General features: G+C 39.4%; 1 long non-coding RNA gene across 1 annotated transcript in view; it reads left to right on the top strand.

The window, feature by feature from the left end:
* Nucleotides 1–12,315: 12,315 nt before the first annotated feature.
* LOC306643085 overlaps nucleotides 12,316–20,377 on the top strand; it is a 19,219-nt gene continuing 11,157 nt past the window's right edge. The window contains exon 1 of the long non-coding RNA XR_013758820.1: nucleotides 12,316–12,424. This is a non-coding gene — a long non-coding RNA (uncharacterized lncRNA). The remainder of the gene's footprint in view (nucleotides 12,425–20,377) is intronic.

Genomic DNA, 20,377 nt, shown 5'->3' with positions numbered 1-20,377 from the left:
TTTTGAAGTAATTCCCTTCTATCCATTGTTTCTTCAGAGTTTTCAAAATGAGTGGGTGCTGCATTTTGTTCCTTTTCTCTGTATGTATTGTGATGACTGCATGGTGTTTGTTCTGAACTCTACATGTGTGATTTATTGATTTCCATATATTGAAATCAACATTCTGTTGTGTCCCTGGAGTGAAACCAAGTTCATCATGATGTACAGTCTTCTTAATGTGTTGATGAATACGATTTGCTAACTTTTATTAATAATTCTTGCATCTGATTCTGTCAGGGATGTTGTTCTCCACTTTTCTTTTCTTGATGTGCTCATGCCTGGTTTTGGGTGTCAGAGTGGTATGTGATTTCATATTATAGATTTGGAATGGTTCCACTTTTCTAGTGTATCAGTTCTTCTTTCAATGTCTCTTAGAATGCTGCTAAAAAATATCCCTCCATTTTTGGACTTGTGTTTTTGGAAGGCTTTTTATTACTGCTTCTATCTCATTGTTTGTTATTGGTCTGTTTCGTTTTTTCATATTCTGTTTAATTTTGGTAGGCCATATATGTCTAGACAGAGATTTCTTTGTGGTTTCCCCGTGTATTGGACTGTAACTTTTGAATGTAGTTCCTAATGAATCTTTGGACGTCTGTGGTGGTTTTCTCGTCTTTCATCTCTAATTTCATTAATTTTCTTTCTCTTTTGTTCAGTTTGGGCAAGGTTTTATCGATTCCAAGTTCCAGTCCTTCATTTCATTGTTTTTATTGTCTACTGTGTTGATTTCAGGCCTGTCTTCCATCATTTCTTTCCTTTTTCTGGTTACAGCATTGGTTTCATTTTGTTTTGTTTATGGCTTTGGGATGCATCACTTTCTCTACTCTACTGAACTCACTTTGACTTTCGTGAACCATCATCCACCTTTCTTTACATTTTTCTTTTCTCATACACACACACACACACACACAGACACACACCACATTTTATTTATCCACTTGTCGATCTAGACTGATTCCATAGTGGACATTTGTAAATTGTACTGCTGTAAACATGGGAATGTGTGCATCACTATGGTGTAATGGTTTCATTCTTGTATGAGTGGTAAGTCTGGGCCATATGGTGGTTCCATTCCTAGTCTTTTGAGGAATATCCATACTGGTTTCTATTGTGGTTTTACTAATTTACATCTCCAACACCAGTGTGCATGTGTCTCTTATTTTCCTGTATTTATCGTGTCCAGCATTTCTTATTTGTATTTTTGATGGCCACCATTCTGAGTGGAGTGAGATGAATTTCCTACGTGATTTTGATGCGCATTTCCCTACTTGATAGAGATGCTGAGTGTTTCTTCATGTATTTATTCGGCATTCGTATGTCTTCTTTTGAGAGGTGTTTAATTCTTTTACCCATTTGTGCATTGTTTTCTTTGGTGTAGGGCTGTTAAGAGTTTTGAATTGTTTATATTAATGCCCTGAATGCAGGTGGTGAAGACCTCCCACTGTGTAGGTTCTCTCTTCCTGCTCTTATTTGTTTTCTTTGCTGTGCAGAAGCTTTTGAATTTGCTTTTGAATCTTGGTTTTCTTTCTTGTGCTTTAGGTTTCTTGCTAAGGAAGTTGGTTCCTGTGCCATCATGCTGAAATGTTAGGCCCACATATTCTTCTATCAATTGCAGAGTTTCTGGTCTAATTCCAAGTTCTTTGACCCACTTTGAGGTGACTTTTGTGTAGGGTCAGAATTCATTCTTAAACCTATGAATATCCAATTGTCTGAGCACCATTTGTTTAAAAGTGTGTCTTTTCTTCAGTGTATTCTGGTGGAAACTTTGTTAAGGATCAGATGATTACATTTGAATTGGGTTCCTGTATGTCTTCTATTCTGTATCATTGGTCTGGGTATCTGCTCTTATGCCAGTGCCATGTTGTTTTTGTTACTATAGCTCTACAGTACAATTTGAAGTCAGGTATTGGACTTCCTCCATTGTTGCTTTTTTGGTGTATAATTTCTGTGGGTATTCTGTCTCTTATTTTTTCAAACTGAAATTAGGACTATTTTCTCTAGTTCTGTGAACAATGTCTGGTATTTTGATCTGGATTCCATTGAATTTGCATATTGCATTTGGTTGTATGGACATTTTAACAATATCAACTACTTCTGTCTATTCATGAACATGTGAGGTCTTTCCATCTTCTGGTGTCTTCCACAATTGCTTTCTTCAATGTTTTTTATTGTAGAATTTTTCACCTCCTTGATAAGATGAATTCTTGGCTATTTTAGGTTTTAAAGCTATTGTGAATAGGATTGTTTTTCAGTTTTCCCTCTCAGTAAATTCATTATTGGTATATAGGAAATGTATCAGATAGGTTGATTTTTTTTTTTTTTTTTAACTCGCTACTTTGGTTTTTGTTTTTATTTATTTATTTATTTATTTTTTTAAGTTCTTGCAGTGTTGTCTTAAAGCTTTATGGAATTTCTAAGTATAGGATCAGTTCATGTGTAAAGATTGATATTTTGCCTTCTTTCCCTCCTGTTTTTATTTTTAAATTTCCTTCTCTGGCCTGATTGCTCTGGATAGAATTTCTAGTATTATCTGCAGTAGACGTGTTAACAGTGGACATCCTTGTCCTGTTGCAGATTTAAAGGCAATGCTTTCAGTTTTCCCCCTTTCACTTTGATGTTGTGTTTCCTGTTTTCTCATATAGCGTTTTGAATCTTGAGGTAGGTCCCTTCTACCCCTAGTTTCTTCAGTGTTTTTGATCATAAGTGGGTGCTGCCATTTGTTAGGAGGTTCCTGTGCATTTATTGAGCTGGGTGGTTTTTGAGTGTAATTCTGTTTATGTAAGGAATTACTTTTACTGATTTTCATTTTCCACCATCCTTATGTCTGTGGGATAAAACCAACTTAGTCAACCTGTATAATCTTCTGAACTTGTTGTTGAATATGATTTGGTAACATTTTATTAAGTATTTTTGCAGGTACGTTCATCAGGGATATTGGTTTGTAGTTTTCTTTCCTTGATGTGTCCTTATGTGCATGATTCTGGAAGTGTTCCATCCATTGCTTTTTCTTGTAATAATTTGAAAAGCATTGGCATTAATTCTTTTTTAGAGTGCAGTAGAATTCAGCTGAGAATCAATCTGGACCTGGGCTCTTCTTTGTTGGTAGGACTTTTGTTAATGCTTCTCTCTCATTGCTAGGTTTTGGTCTGCGTAGGTTTCTACGTCCTGTTGATTTAATGTTGGCATACCATAGTTGTCTAGAAACACAGCCATTTGTTCTAGGTTTTTCAAGTAATTGAAGTATAGTTTCAATATACTTCCCAATGATCCTCTGGATTTCTGTGATGCCTCTGGTGATTTCTCCTTTTACGTCTCTAATTTTGTTCTCCTCCCCCGCCTTCTTACTCTTGGTTAGTTTACGGGCAAGGTGAGAACCTTGAAAGTGCATTGTAGTTGGTTTTCTTTTCCTTATTTGTTCTACATGCCTTTGAGTGGAAGAGTTGAGACTGTTTATGTTCCATGTTATTATAGAGAGACGTTCATTATAGGGAGGCTCATTTAGTAATTCTCACCATATTTGTTCTGATATTTAATTTGTTCCTTTTTCACATTTGCTTATCTAATGTTCATATGTGATTAATCCATTTATGAGCTGTGTAGTTTGTTTTTGTTTTCTCCTGTGGTATTTCTTGAAGGATCCTCTGTTGTCCTGGTTTAGTAGTTTTGAATTCTTTTAGACTCTGCTTTTCCTGGAAGATTTTCTTTTTTCTTCGATTTCGACAGATAGTTTTACTGGATATGGGAAGTTCGGTTGATATTTATTTTCCTTCAGGGCTTGTAACACACCTTCCCAAACCCTTCTGTATTGAAACTCTAAAATCAGAGTTTGACCTGAGAAATGATAAGTAATTCTTTCTGACTCGCCTAAATGCGATCTGATGTTTCCTCTTCAGACTTCTAATATTCCCCACTTGCTTTGTATGTTAGGCATTTTAATATTAATGTGTTAATATTGTTTTTGCATATTGTCCTTTGAGCCTTCCAAGTGCTTCCCATAGGTGGAAGTCCACCTGTTTCTTAATGTTTGGGAAATTTTTGTTACTATTTTCCTGAAGAGGTTGTTCATGCCATTAGCCAGCATCTCCCAACCCTCTCTTGTCCAACGATTTTCAGATTTGGTCACTTAATATTGTCCTAGATTCCTTGTTTACTTATTCCTTGATTACTTATTTTCACTAATAATGTGTGAATGTTCAAGGCCGACCACTTTGTCATCCCATTGTGCAATTCATCTTATTCATGTTCTACCCATTAGGGAGACTTTCAAGGGAAAATTTTATTTGATTTATTTTGCCTTTTATTACCAGGATTCCTTTTTGGTTCTTTTTCAATATTGCCATCTCATTATTGAATTTCTCATTGAGATCCTATACTGACTTCCTTCATTCCTTCCTCTGAGTGTTGTCTTTGAATTCATTGATCATTTTATAATTGTTCCTGTGAATACTTTATGTGGTATTTCATGTACTTCATTATGGTTGGATTCAGTTGAATCATGAAGCATAGGAGTTATCATGTTGCCTTGTTTTTTTTTTTTTTTTTTTTTTTTAATGTTTCTTGTATTCCTGTGTTGGGATTTGTGCATCTGTTTGGATGTATTTCTCTTCCATTAGTGTGTGGGAGCCTATTTAGGGGATATCATTCTCTCGGCAGTGCGTTCAGGGATATCAGGTAGTTTGGAATATTTCAGTGTATCTTGAAGTGTGTTTTGAAGCATCATTTTTGTGGTTCTGTGGTGATGATCATGTAATTTGTTGTAACACGTGTTGTGTCAGAGCTTGAGTATTCCACTTTCCCTGTAGTTCTCCCAAGAGTGGGGTCTTGTAGATCATGCAATCCCGCAATTTTGTTGCATATGGTAGGCTATGTTGGGTATGCCCCTTGTGGTTGCTGTTCACTTAAGACTGTATCCTAAAGGCTTATGAACACTGTGTATATTAAGACTCCTTGTGGGTGTGGTATCCACAATGTAACACAAGTTAATTGCCTCTGTTTCTGTTGTAGGAGTGGATGTCCACGGGTAGGATCTCAGTTCTCCACCTAGATATTCCTACTTGGGATCCCATTGGCTGTTTTTGTATTAAAATAGCACTGTCCAAGTGCTGTTTATGGGTGATGGAAGGTGCTTTGTCTCCTGGCTGGGTTTTGGAGTTAGCTCAGCAGCAGAGTCCCCACCCTGCAAACTCATGATGTCCCAGGAGGTTCCTTACAGAAAAAGGGGAACGGAGCAATAGTAACAGCAACAAACTGTATACACTATGGCATCTACAACTAATTTCCACAAAAAGAGGAATGGCAGGGTCGGCCGCTGCCAACAGCAATAGCAGTAAAATGCCTTGAAGAAGATCCACTTTAAAAACCCCATCATATATCAACCAATCTATCCACAGTACGTGATAACTGTAGCACCTTGGAGGGTAGTGAGGTGGGGTTAGGAATTTAGAAACTAAAATAGTTCTAATGGATCCTAAGATATAGAGTTCATTCAGAGAAAAGAAATATGATTCGAAGGTAACAGAAATGTTAGAAGTTTCAAATTTTGAACAGAGTAGAAGAAATGTAGGAAGGAGGATGACAAAAAGTAAAAGAAAGTAAATAGAGAAAGAGATAACAAGAGAAACAGTCTGTTACGAGTGAGAAGAAAGGTGTTAGAGACAATAGACACAAACAAAAACCCCCAAGTAAATAAAACCCTAACCCTCAAATGACAAAACAACGTGAAGTAAGAAACGTGTAAAAGGAAAATGGAAAATGAAAACAAGTGTGTATCTGAGTGTAAATCCACAAATCAAGGAGCAGTGTAAGAACAGGAAGACATATACATACATGCATACATACGTACATACATACATAAGTGTATGTGTGTAAGACAAAAGAAAATGGCAAAGTCACAATGAAAATAGCTGTTTGAACTCAGGTGGTCAAATCTGTTGCACTGCTTGTGTAGGACTGCCCTCCTTTCCCTTCTTCTGGGGCCGTGTGTCCCTTGGAGCATACAAGGAGTTGGGGTTTTTAGGAACTTCTTTTTATATTTGTCAGTGGGCTGTCAGCTGTAGTGAAGTGGACTTGATGCTGCCTGTAATAGCTTGCAGGTTTCCTGTCACCTGTGTACAATAGGATAGAATGGGAATGTCAGCACAGTTTTGTCCAGAGAGAGCAAATCTGTGCAGTTGGAAGTGGAAGTACTGGTGGTTGGGGTTTAGCTGTAATCAGGCTGATGGGAGTTTATTGGGCGGTATTTTCTCTGGAGAGATTAAATCAACACATACCAGGGCTGGACAGATGCTGATCCTCAGTGGGCCCTCCTAAAACTTCCTCTGGTCTTGTGGGATGTCAACCTCGCCAGGTCACACACACTCCACTACCAATGGATGTGGCCTTCCCAGACTCAGTCTCACAGTGTTTTCCCTGAGAAAACACACACACACACACACTCTCACACAAAACACACACACATTGTTCAATCTCATAACACACTTCAGCTGGTCATGTGAGCCACCAGACTCAAAGGGAAGGTGCATTGCACTCGTGTTCCTATCTGAGTCGAATCCCTCTGGTGCCGTCTTCTCCATGCTTGTCTCAATCACCTCTGGTAGGCTCTTGCACAGACAGTATGGTTATGTTAGCAAAGATCTCCTGGGTTCCCACAGGAGGAAGCTGCAGTGTGGTTTCTTCAGATGTCTCTCCTCGGTTATTTGCTTGGCGGTTGAGAATCACCAAGCACTTTTCAAACACCAGTTGGCTGTGCTGCCAGTTTCAGACTTTTTTCTGTTCTACAGGTTTTCCCCTTCCATCGTTATCCTTTGTGTTTGTGGTATCCGTCCCGTCTGTGGGGAAGCAGTGCCACTCTCACAGGTGCCACTGGCTTGGCTCCAGGGTACCTTTTCTTCTCCTTTGTTCAATGCTCCTGAATTTCTGGCTCTCTAAGAGCCTCAGATATGATATTGGATTTCAGCGAAGTACCCTTTTCCCAACTCACTGAGAAGCAGTAGTCCTGCTTCTTGAATTCCTCACCATGAAGCAAGTGGTAATGAAGCCTTCCTCCAATCTGTCATCTTTTGATTACTCACAAATTTTATTGGTTATATTTAGCTATAGATGACATTAGGTTCATTTTGACATAGTTATAAAATATGGAACACCATTTGGTCTAATTCAATCCCTAGTACTTTTCCCTGCCCTCTCTTCCTCCCTTCCACTTTCCCCTTTCCCCTATCCTTCTAATCCTGCTACTGTTTACTTATAGTTCCTCTTAAGATTCATGTCTTGTGGATGTACATATTTATGAGAACCACGGGGGTATATTCATATATGTACATAGGAAATTCAGGTTTTTGATTCATTCTTCTGTTCTTCCCTTATTCCATCCCTTCTCCCTCTTCATCAGTCCCATCTCTACTCCACTTCCCTTCTATTTTGATAGTGTACCCCCTATTCTTTTCCCCCTTATTTTGGACTAGTTCTGCATATCAGAGGAAAAATTCAACCTTTGAGTTTCTGGTTCTGGCTCACTACACTTTGCTGGATAGTCTGCGATTCCAAAATTTATTGGCAAATGCCATAAATTTCTTCTTTGTTATGACTGAGGAATACTCCATTGTATGTGTATGTATTCCTACCAATATGTGCACATGTATGTCAGATGTCCATAATATGTATCTGTATGTATCACATCACATTTTCTTAGTCCATTCATCTGTGGAAGGGTACCAATGCCGTTTTTTTTAACTAGTCAATGCAAATCCCATGACTCAAGGATGGGTAATGTTGCAAGCCAGAGTGTTGAATCCAGGATTGGGCTGGTGTGACTAGAAGTTTCCTGTCCTCAGGGAGAGAGGGACAATTGAGAAGTCCACGGACAAGTGACAGGACCCATAACAGACAAACTCAGAGGACAGAATTTACATGAACAGAGACAAAAGTATCAAAAGACAAAACTTAGAGGATGGAGTTTACTGGAACTGTCAGTGTAACCCGAGAAAGGGATTAATACCACTCAATGTAGTGTAGGTGACAAGGACAGTGGAACTCTTCCTGCAGGAGGAGGCAAGTACACTGGGTTGGCTTCCAGTCTCCACTAAACCAAAATGAGCTCAGAGGACAGTCCAGCTCTCCATTCCTCAGAACAAATAACAGACCAGACAGGACAAAGGCATTGATAAAGAGACATTTTTAGGCAAAGTATCTACCCAGAACATTCATGCAACTGTATAGTGAATCATACAGCCAGAAAAAACCAAAACCAAAACTCGAGAGAGAATCAGAAAACCACAATCCTCTGCTATTGGTGTCCCCATATAATGTGAGAGGACTGGGGAAGTTCCGCATCAGGCGCTCCCTTACCACCCTGATACCAGAGCTGATGTCAGCGTACAGCCTTGCCTCCTAGAAAGGTTAGAAGGACCCAGACTGCTTTGGAATACCACAGTCATTCCAGACCTCCCTGGACTCAGTGGAAGGCAAGGGGCCCTGGGATTTCATCAGGGGGCGCGTCACCTGCATCTTCCTCACCGATGGGGAAGGTCTGAGGTGAGGCTGAGTCCCATGGGCACGGGGTGGTGGCGCCACCCCCCTCCATCTCACTGGGGCCTCCAAATGTTATGATGTGCATGAAAATTAAAGACCACCGTGCTTATTGAACCAAATTGAAAGGGGAAAAGGTCCTTTAGTGAGCAAGCCAGACAAGCGACTGGGAGCAGGCTGGTGCCTCAAAGAACTCCCAGCACTTGCATTTTGGAAGGACAGAGTTTATAAAGGTAAAACCCACAAAACCCACAAGGACAGTTGAGCCAGATGTAGGTCAGAAAGGCCTTGTTGAGACAGATATTTTGGTTATATGAGAGAATTATTTTTATTGTACATTTCAGAGTTATTTTTGTTCTACATCAAGGCCATAGTCAGGGCCGTGGGAAGGTCCTACCATACTGTCAATGTAGATACAGCTGTCAGGAGACTGAAGAGAAAACATTTTAAACAAGCATAAAACGGAGTCATGTCAGAACAAAATGCCATTACTTTGATTCTTTTGTTTCAGTACATGCATATATAACTTGGTGGATTTCACTTTCCAGCACCTTCCCCTTTCCTCTCCTCCTCCCGTAACCTCATTCCCTTTTCTCTCTACTCTTGTAGCCTCCCTTCTGTTTTCTTTTCTGGATTTTTTTTTTTTTTTTTTTACCTGAGATGGAACTCAGGGTGACTGAACCACGGAGACACATCCCCGGTCCTATTTTGTATTTTATTTAGAGACAGTTCTCAGTGAGTTGCTGAGCACCTTGCTTTCACTGTGGCTGGCTTTGAACTCAGGATCCTCCTGCTTCAGCTTCCCGAGCTGCTGGGATTACACCCATGCACCCCCACACCTGGCTCCCTTCTGTTTTTTCAAGGGATCCCTTTGTAAATTTTCCTTTTGCCCTTCATCATCTACCTATGAGAGAAAACATTTTCCCTGTGACTTTTGGAGTATGGCTCATTTCTCTTAGCATGGTATTCTCCAGGTCCACCCACTTACCAGCAAATGACAATTTCTTTCTTCTTTATGTAGGAGAAAGTAGAACTCCATAGTGTATATCCACCACATTTTCTTAATGCATTTATTTGTTGGCAGACACTTAGACTGGTTGATGACTTGGCCAATGTGAATTTTGCTGGATAAATACTGGGGTGCATGCGTCATGATAGCATGCTGAGTTTAGTTATGTGGGACAGATTAGAAGATGTGGAATTTCTTGATCCTATGGTGTGCCCATTCAGAGACTTTGATGAATCTGTGTACTGTTTTCTGTAGTGGTTGTGCTTTGCATTCCCAGCAGTGTGTAAGTGTTCCTTTGTGTCTTCATGCTCACCAGCATTTATTATCATTTATAATCTTGTTGCTTGATATTGTAACTGGGATGAGGTGCAAGGTCAACGTAGTTTTGATTCTCATCTCTCTGATTCCCAAGGATGTGGAGCATTTATTCATGTATTTTTTTGTCCACATGCATTTCTTCTTTTGAGAAACGTCTGATTAGTTCAGTTGACCCAATGTTGATTAGTTACTTTCTCAGCATCCAGTATGTTTTTGGTATATTCAGGCTATTAATCCTTTGTCACCAGAGTTGTTGACAAAGATTTTCTCCCATCCTACAGGCTGTCTTTTCATAATCTTACTTATGTTATTTGGTATGCAAAAGTTTTAAAAATAAAATTGTACCTTATTACTTGGTTTCATTTCACTCTGATAATAACCAGGTCACAGAAGTTATTGAGAAGATTAAATGACATAATATTTGAAAGGTCTTAGAGCTTTAGCAGTCTTACTTAGGAAGTCAGTGCCTATGAATGTACGTTGGAGCGTTGACCCTGTGTCCTCTTCTCGCAGGTGCGAAGTTTGTCAACAAATCCCCGTGTTTGACCGACTTCAGAGGGCACCTTTGTGTAGGGTGAGAGGTATGGATACAGTTTCCTTCTTCTACACATGAATATCCAGTTTTCTCAGCACGATTTGTTTAAATAGCATGTTTTACTATATCATAGGTCTGGCACCTTTGTCCAGGATCAGAGAACTTTGTATGAATGGTTGTTTTGTATTCTATTGTTTTGGGCTTCCTATCAGTTTTTATGCCAATTCCTTGCTATTTTTGTTACTGTAAGTTTGTTGTAAAATTAGGGTTAGGAATTGAGATGCCTCTACCCTTGTTCTTTTTGCTCAGAGTTCCTTTGGTTATTCTGTGTGTTTTACTCTTCCATATGAATGTAGGACTGGGTTTTTTTCTAGTTCTTTTAAGATCATCATTTATCCTTTGATGCAGATTGCATCAAATTCATGCATCACTTTTAGCAATATGGCCATTCTGTCTATCCAAGAACACAGGAGGTCTTTTCATTTTCTGATGTCCTTTTAATTTATTTCTGTAGTGTTTTGTTCTTCATAGAGTTCGTTCACCTCCTTGGTTAGATGTATTCATAGGTTTTTTCCTTTTTTGGTTGTTGTGAAAGAATTGTTTCCCTGATATTTTCTCATGGAGTTTGTTATTGGTGTATAGAAACGCTACTGATTTTTGCATGTCGATTTTGTGTCCCGCTACTATCCTGGATTATTTTTATCAGCTCTAAAAATCTTCTGGTGGAGAATTTTGAGTATTGCAAGTATCATATCATATCATCTGTGAACAGAAATAATTGGACTTCTTTTTTCTCCTTTTTATTCAATTTCCTTCTTTTGTGCAACTGCTCTGGGTAATATTTCTTGTACTACATTGAATAGGAGTGAGAAGAGTGAACATCATTATCTCGTTCCTGACTTTAGAGAAAAATCTTTGTTTCCCCTGTTTAGTATGATGGTGGCTGTGCATTTATCATATATAGTATTTATGATGTTAAGTTTCTCTATTCACGTTACATGTATGAATGGGTGCTGAATTTTATGTAAGATTCTCTGCAACTATCCATATGATCATGGCATTTTCTTCCTTATCGCTATGTGATTTACATTATAAACTACAATAAATTCCATTTATATGTACAAAAAAATTACATTTATTGATTTGTGTTTGTTGAACCCACCTTTCATCCCTGGAATGAAACCAACTTGCTTATGAAACAGTCTCCTTGATGTGTATTTGAATATGGATTGCTAGTATTTTATTAGGGATTTTTCCATTTGTGTCTTATCTGGCATCGGTAACAGGGTGATACTTGCTTCGTGGAATGTGTTTTGGAATGTTTCCTCTTTTTATTTCACAGAACCAGTTGAGAAGCATTGATGACAATTCTTCTTTCAAGGTCTGTTAGAATTCAGCTGTAAATCCATGTGTTCCTGTGCTTTTCATTGGTGAAAGTTGGAAGGATTTTAGTTTGTTTGTTTGCTTTAATTACTGCTTCAAACTCGTTGCTTGATATGGTGTACTTAGCTTTTTGATATCCTCTTAGGTCAGTTTGGGAAGTTGTATATGTCTACAATTTTGTGAAAATCTTCTCAATATTTCAGTTTATTGAAATATGATTTCAAGAGAGTCCCTAATGATCCTGTGGTTTTCAGAAATGTCCTTCTCTAATTTTGTTGGTTTTGGTCTTCTCTCTAAAACAGAGGTTAAGGCTTTATCAGTTGTGTTTATGCTTTCAAAGAATCAAGTCTTTTTTTACCCTGCTCCCTTTGTTTTTGATTTTCTATTTCTTTAGTTCTGGCTCTGATATTATTACTTGTCTTTGACCACTTGTTTCTCCTTTCCTAGCACCTTAAGTTGTAAAACAAGACTGATTATTTTTTGTCTTCCTTTCTAATGTAGACCTTTGATGCCATGAACGTTCTTCTTAGAACCACCTTCAAGAAGATTCTGTGAAGTTCTTATTTGTTGCTAAGAATTTTTTGAATTCTCCATTGATTTTCTTCTATGATTCATTAATAGTAAGCTTGTTATTTGAATTCCATGTGTTTATATTGTTTTTCCCTTGCTATTGGTTTCTAATTTCATTTTATTGTGATAAGATAAATTGCAAGGGATTATATTTTTGCATTTACTAAGTCTTTGTGTCATAAAATATATTTAGTTTGGGAGGAGGTTTTGTGATTAGCTGAGAAGAAAGTGAGTTTGGTTATTGATGGAAGAATTCTTCTCTAAGTGTCTGTTCAGTCCATCTGTTTGGGTAATCATATTATTTTAGATCAGAACAGTCGTAATGTGGGTTGGGTGTTGATTACTTATCTGTGGGTGAGAGAGTTGTGTGGAAATTATATTATTGCATTGGAATTTTTTTTTTTTTTTTTTTTTTTTACATGAAGATGTGTGTACTGAGGTTTGGGGAACAAATATTTACAGTCCTTTCATCTTCTGGTTACACTGTACCCTTTACCAGTATTAGCTGACCGATTTTGTGTCTTCTGGCTCATTGTGACTTGAGATCTACTGTGTCAGATAAAAGTGTAACTACGCATGTTTGGTTTTGTGTCTAATTGGTTGGATTACCTTTTTTCCATTCTTCTTGCTTTGGATGTATTTGCCTTTAAGGTGGGTTGCTTGGGAAAAAACATAGTTGGATCATGTGTTTTGATCTTCTCTGGAAGTTACTGTTTTAGTTGGACAGTTGAGGCCGATTGCATTCAATATTTCTATAGAGACATGACAGTGGTTTCCTCCCCTTTTATTTCTAATGTTTAATTTGGTCCTAGTTAGCTTTGACTTGGCTTGTCTCTAATGAGACTCATGCATTTGTAGTATCTGAATATTTTATTGTTTGATGGGTATAGCATTTGTTGAAGTAGTGCTGTCTTAGTAGTTATGAATTCTTTTGGTTTGTACCTCTCTTGGAGGGTTTTTATTTCTTCATCAGCTATGAAGGATACGTTTACTGGACATGGCAGTCTTGGATGGCAGTGTCTTCGTTTGAGGGTGTGGTGTACGTTGTTCCAAGCCCTCCTTAATTTGGGAGTCTGTGTGAAGAAAATAGAGGTAATTCTCATTGGCTTCACAGTAAATGTGAGTTTCCAATTTTCTCTCAAAGTCTTTTAAAATTGTACACTTTTGTGTCCTATTAATTATAATTAAATTATAATTATACATTTAATTATAATTTATAACTATAGTTTAATTATATATTATAGTGTTATAATTTAATTCTAATGAGAGTCTCCAGATTGGTGTTTTCTATTTGGGACTCAGAATGTGGATTTCCATCTCATTCCCAATGTCTCAAATTATTTTTTGTGATGTTATTTTACAGAATAGGTGACATATAACCTCAGGTTGTATCTCACCACTCTCTCCATTGTCAGTGACTCTTAGGTTTTCTCTTTAAATATTTTGCCAGATTTCCTGAATATTCTGTTCTTTTGTTGTCTTGTGTTTCTGATTTAAAGATCACATAGTCTGTCTTCAGGGCCTGGGAATCTGCCTTGTCTGTTGTGTAATCTGTTGGTGATGCTTTCAACTGAATATTTACTTGGATTTATTGAGCCTGTCATTTTCAGGATTTCTGTTTCTTTCATTCTCAGACCTTTTTTTTTATTTTCTGAAATCTTTCATTTCCTGTATTTTCTCTGTTAATTCTTGCTTAGATCTTCTTGTAGTTCCTGAATCATTTAAAAACCTCAACCTTGTAAATTCTTCATCCTTCATTTCTTCTAAGGCATTGTCTGTATGGCCAGTTGTTGAATTGATTTTGTGTGGCATTGGGGGCACTTCTCCCTTGCTTTCTTCTATTGCTTGTGAGATGAAGTGAGGTGTAGGTTCTTTCTCTTGTGCATCTGAAGAATGAGACTCATAGAGAAGAGAGGGTAAAGTGACAAATACTTTTTCTTTCTTCAAACACAGAAGTGGTGCAACTTCCATGAGGGAGGGATTCCACATGAGTTGTTGTTAAGTTGCTGTTGTCTAGGGTTTTATATTGGCATTGGTGGGGGTGACCTCTAAAGCCATTGTCTGATGGCTTTTAGGGAAGGGAGTTTCTACATCCAATCAGAGGAAGACATTCTGTGATCATGGGCTCCCCACCCTCCAGTCAGGAAGTTCATTAAGTGCTGCTCATGTGCTCATTCACATGCTCACTAGATATTTTTAATATGGAATTGTAGCAATCAAGGTCCCTGCTCTGTGTGCCTATCATGTTTCTAGTTCCTGCTCTTATCCGCCCCCTCTGAAAAAATAATCCTAACTTCCATTAGGGGATTTGGTTGATGACCACTCTTCCTTCTTCAGGCTGCATGGGGCCATAAGCTCTGGCAAATAGGGAAGCTCTTCAGTGGGTCTATCTGGAAGATCTTGAAAATGCATCTGTGGCCCCCTCTCTAATATCATGTGGAACTTGATAGCTTCGAGATAAGAAGGGATGAATTTCCCTAAGGTATTAAATATACGTGAGCCAAAGAGCACAATCAAATGCACCATGCCTAAGAGGGCAAGTAAGGGCCACAAGCTGTGAAGGAGTTGTTCCCACAGGAATGCTCACCAATTGGAAAGCTCTTCTTTATGTGTTACAATCTGATTGGAGTTTTTTGTCAATGAGCTTAACTCAAGAATTCTTCCCATAAAAGCAACATTCTCCTTATAGAGTGACAGTTTCCCCCAGCATTGGTGGTCAAAAGTTGCAGAGCCTGGGTGATTTTGTAGGACCTCTCCTACCAGGAATCTACCTGCTGGGTTAGTTTTTGTCTCCCCCTGCAGTGGTTTCCCTGAGTGCCTTAAGGAGCTGGGCATAGAGATGTACAGAGGTTCCTCTAACAGCTGTCCCTGTGTTGTCCACTATCCCTCATATTAAAGTTATCAATGTTCTGAGAGATGCAAGTATTACCCTTTTGATTCTAGATAGATTTTATGTACCAGATGCATCTTTGTCACCCTTGGTGCTATTGAAGTTCCCGGGCCACGTAGGCCAACAGGCTATGGCCTCTACACACTGGTGGCAAGGAAATATATGCCCTATCTCCACAATGAAAACTAACACTCTCTGGCTCCAGATTTATTTGAACCCATTGGAAAAGGTAAGTTAGGGGGTTTTCACTGAAAGGCCTGGAGCCATTCCTAAATAAAACCATGGTATATCTTAATCTGGAGATATCATTTTGGCCAAGAATCATAAAATATGCATTTTCAAAGTGAATTTTTGGGAGGAAACTAGTAAGTGTGGGGCAATAGGGAGATCAGTACTGTTAAAAGACACTGAACTCCATCTTGCTGAAAGATTGGAGACATTATTTTCCAAACACAAGGAGGTCTTACAGGGAGGGATAAATTGAAGGTCTGGTATTGTGATGCCTCCTGCTTCACTTTTTTTTTTTTTTTTTTTTTCCTTTGCCAAGAATTGCTTCTGCTATTACGGATCTCTTATTTTTGCCAAATGAATTTCAAAATTGCTTTTTCTAATTCTAAGAGTGTCATTGACATTTCAATGTTTGACAATATTAACTATGCCCATCCAAGGGCATGGGAGATCTTTCCGTCTTCTAAGGTCTTCTTCAATTTCTTTCTTTAGTGTTCTATAGTTTTGATTGTAGAGGTCTGCCACCTGTTTTATTATATTGGCTCCCAAGTACTTTATTTTTTAGAGACTACTGGGAATGGGGTAATTTTCCCAATTTCTCTTTATATAAAGAAATAATTTTTGAGAGGAACATAATAATCCTTGGGCAGTGGTGATGTTGGTACTGTTTAAAGAACTGAACTCCATCCTGCTGAGAGACTGGAGGCATTACTTTTAGAACAGAAGGAGGCCTTACAGGGAGGGATAAATTGAAACCTAAGAACATGTGGGTCTCTTCAAGTCTCTCAGAATTGGGGATAACACCTGCTACATTGCCCCCAAGCAGAATTTGTACCTTTTAAGCTTCTCCAAAAGGTCTGCAGCCTTGGTGCAGTGAGCCTTTCCAGATTGCTTTTCCTTTGTGAACCCCTTTCTCTAGCATGTAGGTAGGAGCTCACTGAAAGCTAAGAATCCTAAGTATAGGAAGAAATAGCCATTTATTTCCAATAGTGGCTTGGATTTAATAGTGATGCTTTCTCTCTGGTCTTTTTTTTTTTTTTTTTTTTTTTTTTTTTTCTTTTCACGGTGCTGGGGATCGAACCCAGGGCCTTGTGCTTGCAAGGCAAGCACTCTACTGACTAAGCTATCTCCCCAGCCCTTTTCTCTGTTCTTGAACTGGTTGGGGCACTTGCTCGTGCAGCCCACATTACAGATAGATGTCCGGCAGGCAGCTAGGGAGCAAGCAAATTTGCCATTTGGGGCACAAAAGACAAAATGCATACCCAGAGTGACTTCTGCCCATTTTCCCTCCCTTTCATGAAACAAGTCTAACTGTAAGTTGGTGTTGTAGTTTATGCTTCCCTTTGGAAGCCATTTTATCCCCGTGTCCTCCAGCTTACATTTGGGCCAGGCTTGGGTGCAGACAAATACCAGGCATTTCTTCTTTAGAGCTTGTGGATCAAAGTGATTTCAACTGCTGAACATAGCAGAGGGAGTATTTCCCATCTGTAAGAGAAAAAAGAAAACAACAAGGCATCCCCGGTTATTCCCTTTGCCTCCTGATAGGTGTAAGCTGGTGTTCCTTTCCTTTCTCATGAGCAACCATGGGAAAGGGTTGTGACCTATCGGATTAGACACTTGTCAGCATGGTCCTGTGTCCTTTGTATCACTGTGGGTTATGGTAAACCCTGAGCTATCTATGTGGAGCCTACCAATATATTGATAGAGTTTTGGAGGGATAATTGCACCTCACTCAGTGGAGAAGTTATTTAAAAGCTTCTTAAAGTCAAACCTCAGTGAACTGACACAAACCAGAACCCAGCCCTCCATGTGTCAAATTAAGATCTCCCAAAACCCCAATCTGCTCTCATCACCACAAATTCCTCTGTCCACCAGACTTCCACCACTCAAGCAAACCATGTCCCATAGAATAAGAACCCACACCTGCTCCAGTGTCTCCCATATGACCACAACATAACTGGCCAATCACCCGTTAGCTTAGGCTTTCACAATGTAGCCGACACCCCAAGGAAATGTGACCAGGGACACGCACACACCCGAGAACCAAACGTGCAATCTCAAGAGCTCTGTCCAATCTCCAGTGCTGGCTTAACCCAAGCAATGCAGCCATCCTGCCTGGACCAAGCCCATAGAAGCCCGCATTCCATAAAGGCCCACATCAACACTCAAACCTCCCAGACAAACACACCCAGCTCTCAGATGTACATTTAACTGCAGCCACACACATCTAGGGCATAAACCACACCGCAACAAAACAACACAGTAACCAGTCTGAAGCAACATTCAAAAGATCCCAAAACAGGTGTGGCCATCAAACCCCTAAGACACAGTCTCCTCAACAATAACAAACCCAACGGACCCAACTTGATCGCCCACAAGAACTGCTTGGAATTTACTTTGCAAAAACCATCTGCAGCTTTCATAGACACTCTATACTTGTTTAAATCCTTAGTTTTATATTCTCTGGCCGTACTAAATGATTATTCTCCCAGAAACTTTGTATTTGCCGACCTCCTTTCTCAAATCCACATCCTGAAACAATCCTTACATAATTCCTGAACACCACTCTTGCCACAAGACAAAGCACTTCCAACAAGACAAACCACAGCCCAAACTCCCCATGCTCCCGGCCCTCTCCATAGTCTGGACACGGAGGCAGGCTGGATAATGCTCTGGGTGATGTCTCCAGTTAAGGAGGAAAAACAATCATGTTCCTTCTGCCAGAAAAGGCATATTGACTATGAGATTGTATTATACGTTGGGTCCTAGGGTGTATCTATCTTAGAGAATTGAGGCTAGAACCTGCCCAATTGGCCCCATCCCTAGAGGTGTTTATGAGGAATATGGTTGTATTTGGGTCCTAAAAGGTGTCCAAGGACTCAAAAATTACCCGTAGCCTTATCCTACAGTTGAAGCATATCACCGGAGCCTATCGAGGAACCTGGGTCTACTGGTGCATGAGAGAGGGTGAGGAGAGGAATTTACAGCATAGAAGTAAAGTAAGAGACACAGGCCTCTTGGTTCACACTCTTGGGGATTAGTGGGTCACCTCTTTCCTGAAGACCTGAGATCTAACCAAGACTTGGTCTCAGGATCTGAGAAGATGCACCCTCCACCATGAGACCATGGCAGTTACAAAGTGAAAGAGGCAGGCACTCTAAGTTAGCAGTTCAACCTGGTTTGTGTTCTGCAGAGAAGATGAAGCAGAACTTCACCAATACTTCACCATCAGAGAAGAAGGAAATTGATCAAGCCTTCTCCACTAAGCCTGTTACCAGTGTCTTTAGAATGGGGGCCCCACTAACAGCTTCTAACTGGCTGACAGGTACCCAGTACCACTCCTTGGGACAGAGATGAGTTTTTATTTTTTTTTTTTTTCTAAAAGGAGTATAAAACTCCAGAAAACATAAGTGACAGTTCCTTTGGTCTGTTTTCCTCCCCCTTCCAAGGATCCAAGTTGAGACCCTAAATCTGTGACATGGTGAGGTGCCTTGCAGATCAGCAGAATGAGACCCATGAACAACAGAGGTTTAGGTGACAGAATTTCTTTCTTTAAACAGAGAGAAAGTAAAGCTTCCACAGGGTTGGAGTCCCAGATGGGTCTCAGGTGAGCTGCTGCTGTCTAGGCATTTATTGGTATTGCTGGATGTGTCCCTTACAGCTATTGCTGATGAGTTTTAGGGTGGGGTGTTTCTACATCCATTCAGAGTGAGAGAATTGGTGATCATGGGCCCTGCCACCCTCCAATTAGAATGTTGATCATGTACTGTTTGCAGGCTTGACCACATGGGGTGTGGCTCATCAGATACTTTATACATGGAACTGTAGCAATGAGGGTCCCCACCCTGTCTGAATATCATGTTTTTAGCTCCCTCTCTCACTTGCAGTCTGGTGCTTCTGCTGGGATGGATAGTTCTTCTTGTATACGGGGTACTTTTTTTTTTTTCTTTTGTACCAGGGATTGAACCTAGGGTTGCTTAACCACTGAGACACGTCCCCAACCCTTTTTAATATTTTATACAGAGAATGGGGTCTCACTGAGTTGCCGAGATTGGCTTTGAACTCGATCCTCTTGCTCAGCCTCCTAAGCCATCAGGATTACAGGAGTGGGTCACTGCGCCTGGCTACAAGGGACTTTTTATTGAGCTGTTTTCTCTTGTTTAAATCTTTTTTACTCTTTTTAGTTATTCATGACAGTAGAATGCATTTTGACTTATCATGCATACATGGAGCATACCTGTATCCCTCTCCTTGGCATATACCCAAAGAACTTAAAATCAGAATATTACAGGGACTCAGCCACATCAATATTTGTAGCAGCTCAATTCACAATAACTATGAATAATAAGCTATGGACAGTGACTATGAACAATAAGCTATGGACCCAACCTCGTGTCCCTTCGACAGATGAATGGATAAAGAAAATGTACAAATACAGGATGGATTAGTACACAGCCATAAAGAATGCAATTATGGCATTTGCTGGTATATAGACGGAACTGGAGATTATCATACTAAGTGAAATAAGCAAACCCCTAAACACCAAACACCAAATGTTCTCTCTGATAATCAAATTTTTTTTTCCTTTTTAAGGCAACTGGACTGGGCAAATATCAAATTGTCAATTCTTCCTTACAATGTGAACCTGAACTGTCATCATTAGAACTCGTTTGATGAAAGACACTAATTTCTAGTGACTGAAACCACTTCAGAACAAAGTCACATTCTAATAAACCTTGACAAAACATTTTGAGAATGTTGTCCACGTATCTACTGCTCAAGGTGAACAATGGGAGTGATGTGCATGAATAGGTAGGTTGAGACAATTACATGATCAACATTCTAATTGGAGGGTGGCTGGGCCCATGATCACCAATTCTCTCAC

Source organism: Sciurus vulgaris, assembly GCF_902686455.1.
Source record: "Sciurus vulgaris genome assembly, chromosome: 13".
Classification (NCBI taxonomy): Eukaryota; Metazoa; Chordata; class Mammalia; order Rodentia; family Sciuridae; genus Sciurus; species Sciurus vulgaris.
This window is presented reverse-complemented; position numbering and strand designations above follow the sequence as displayed.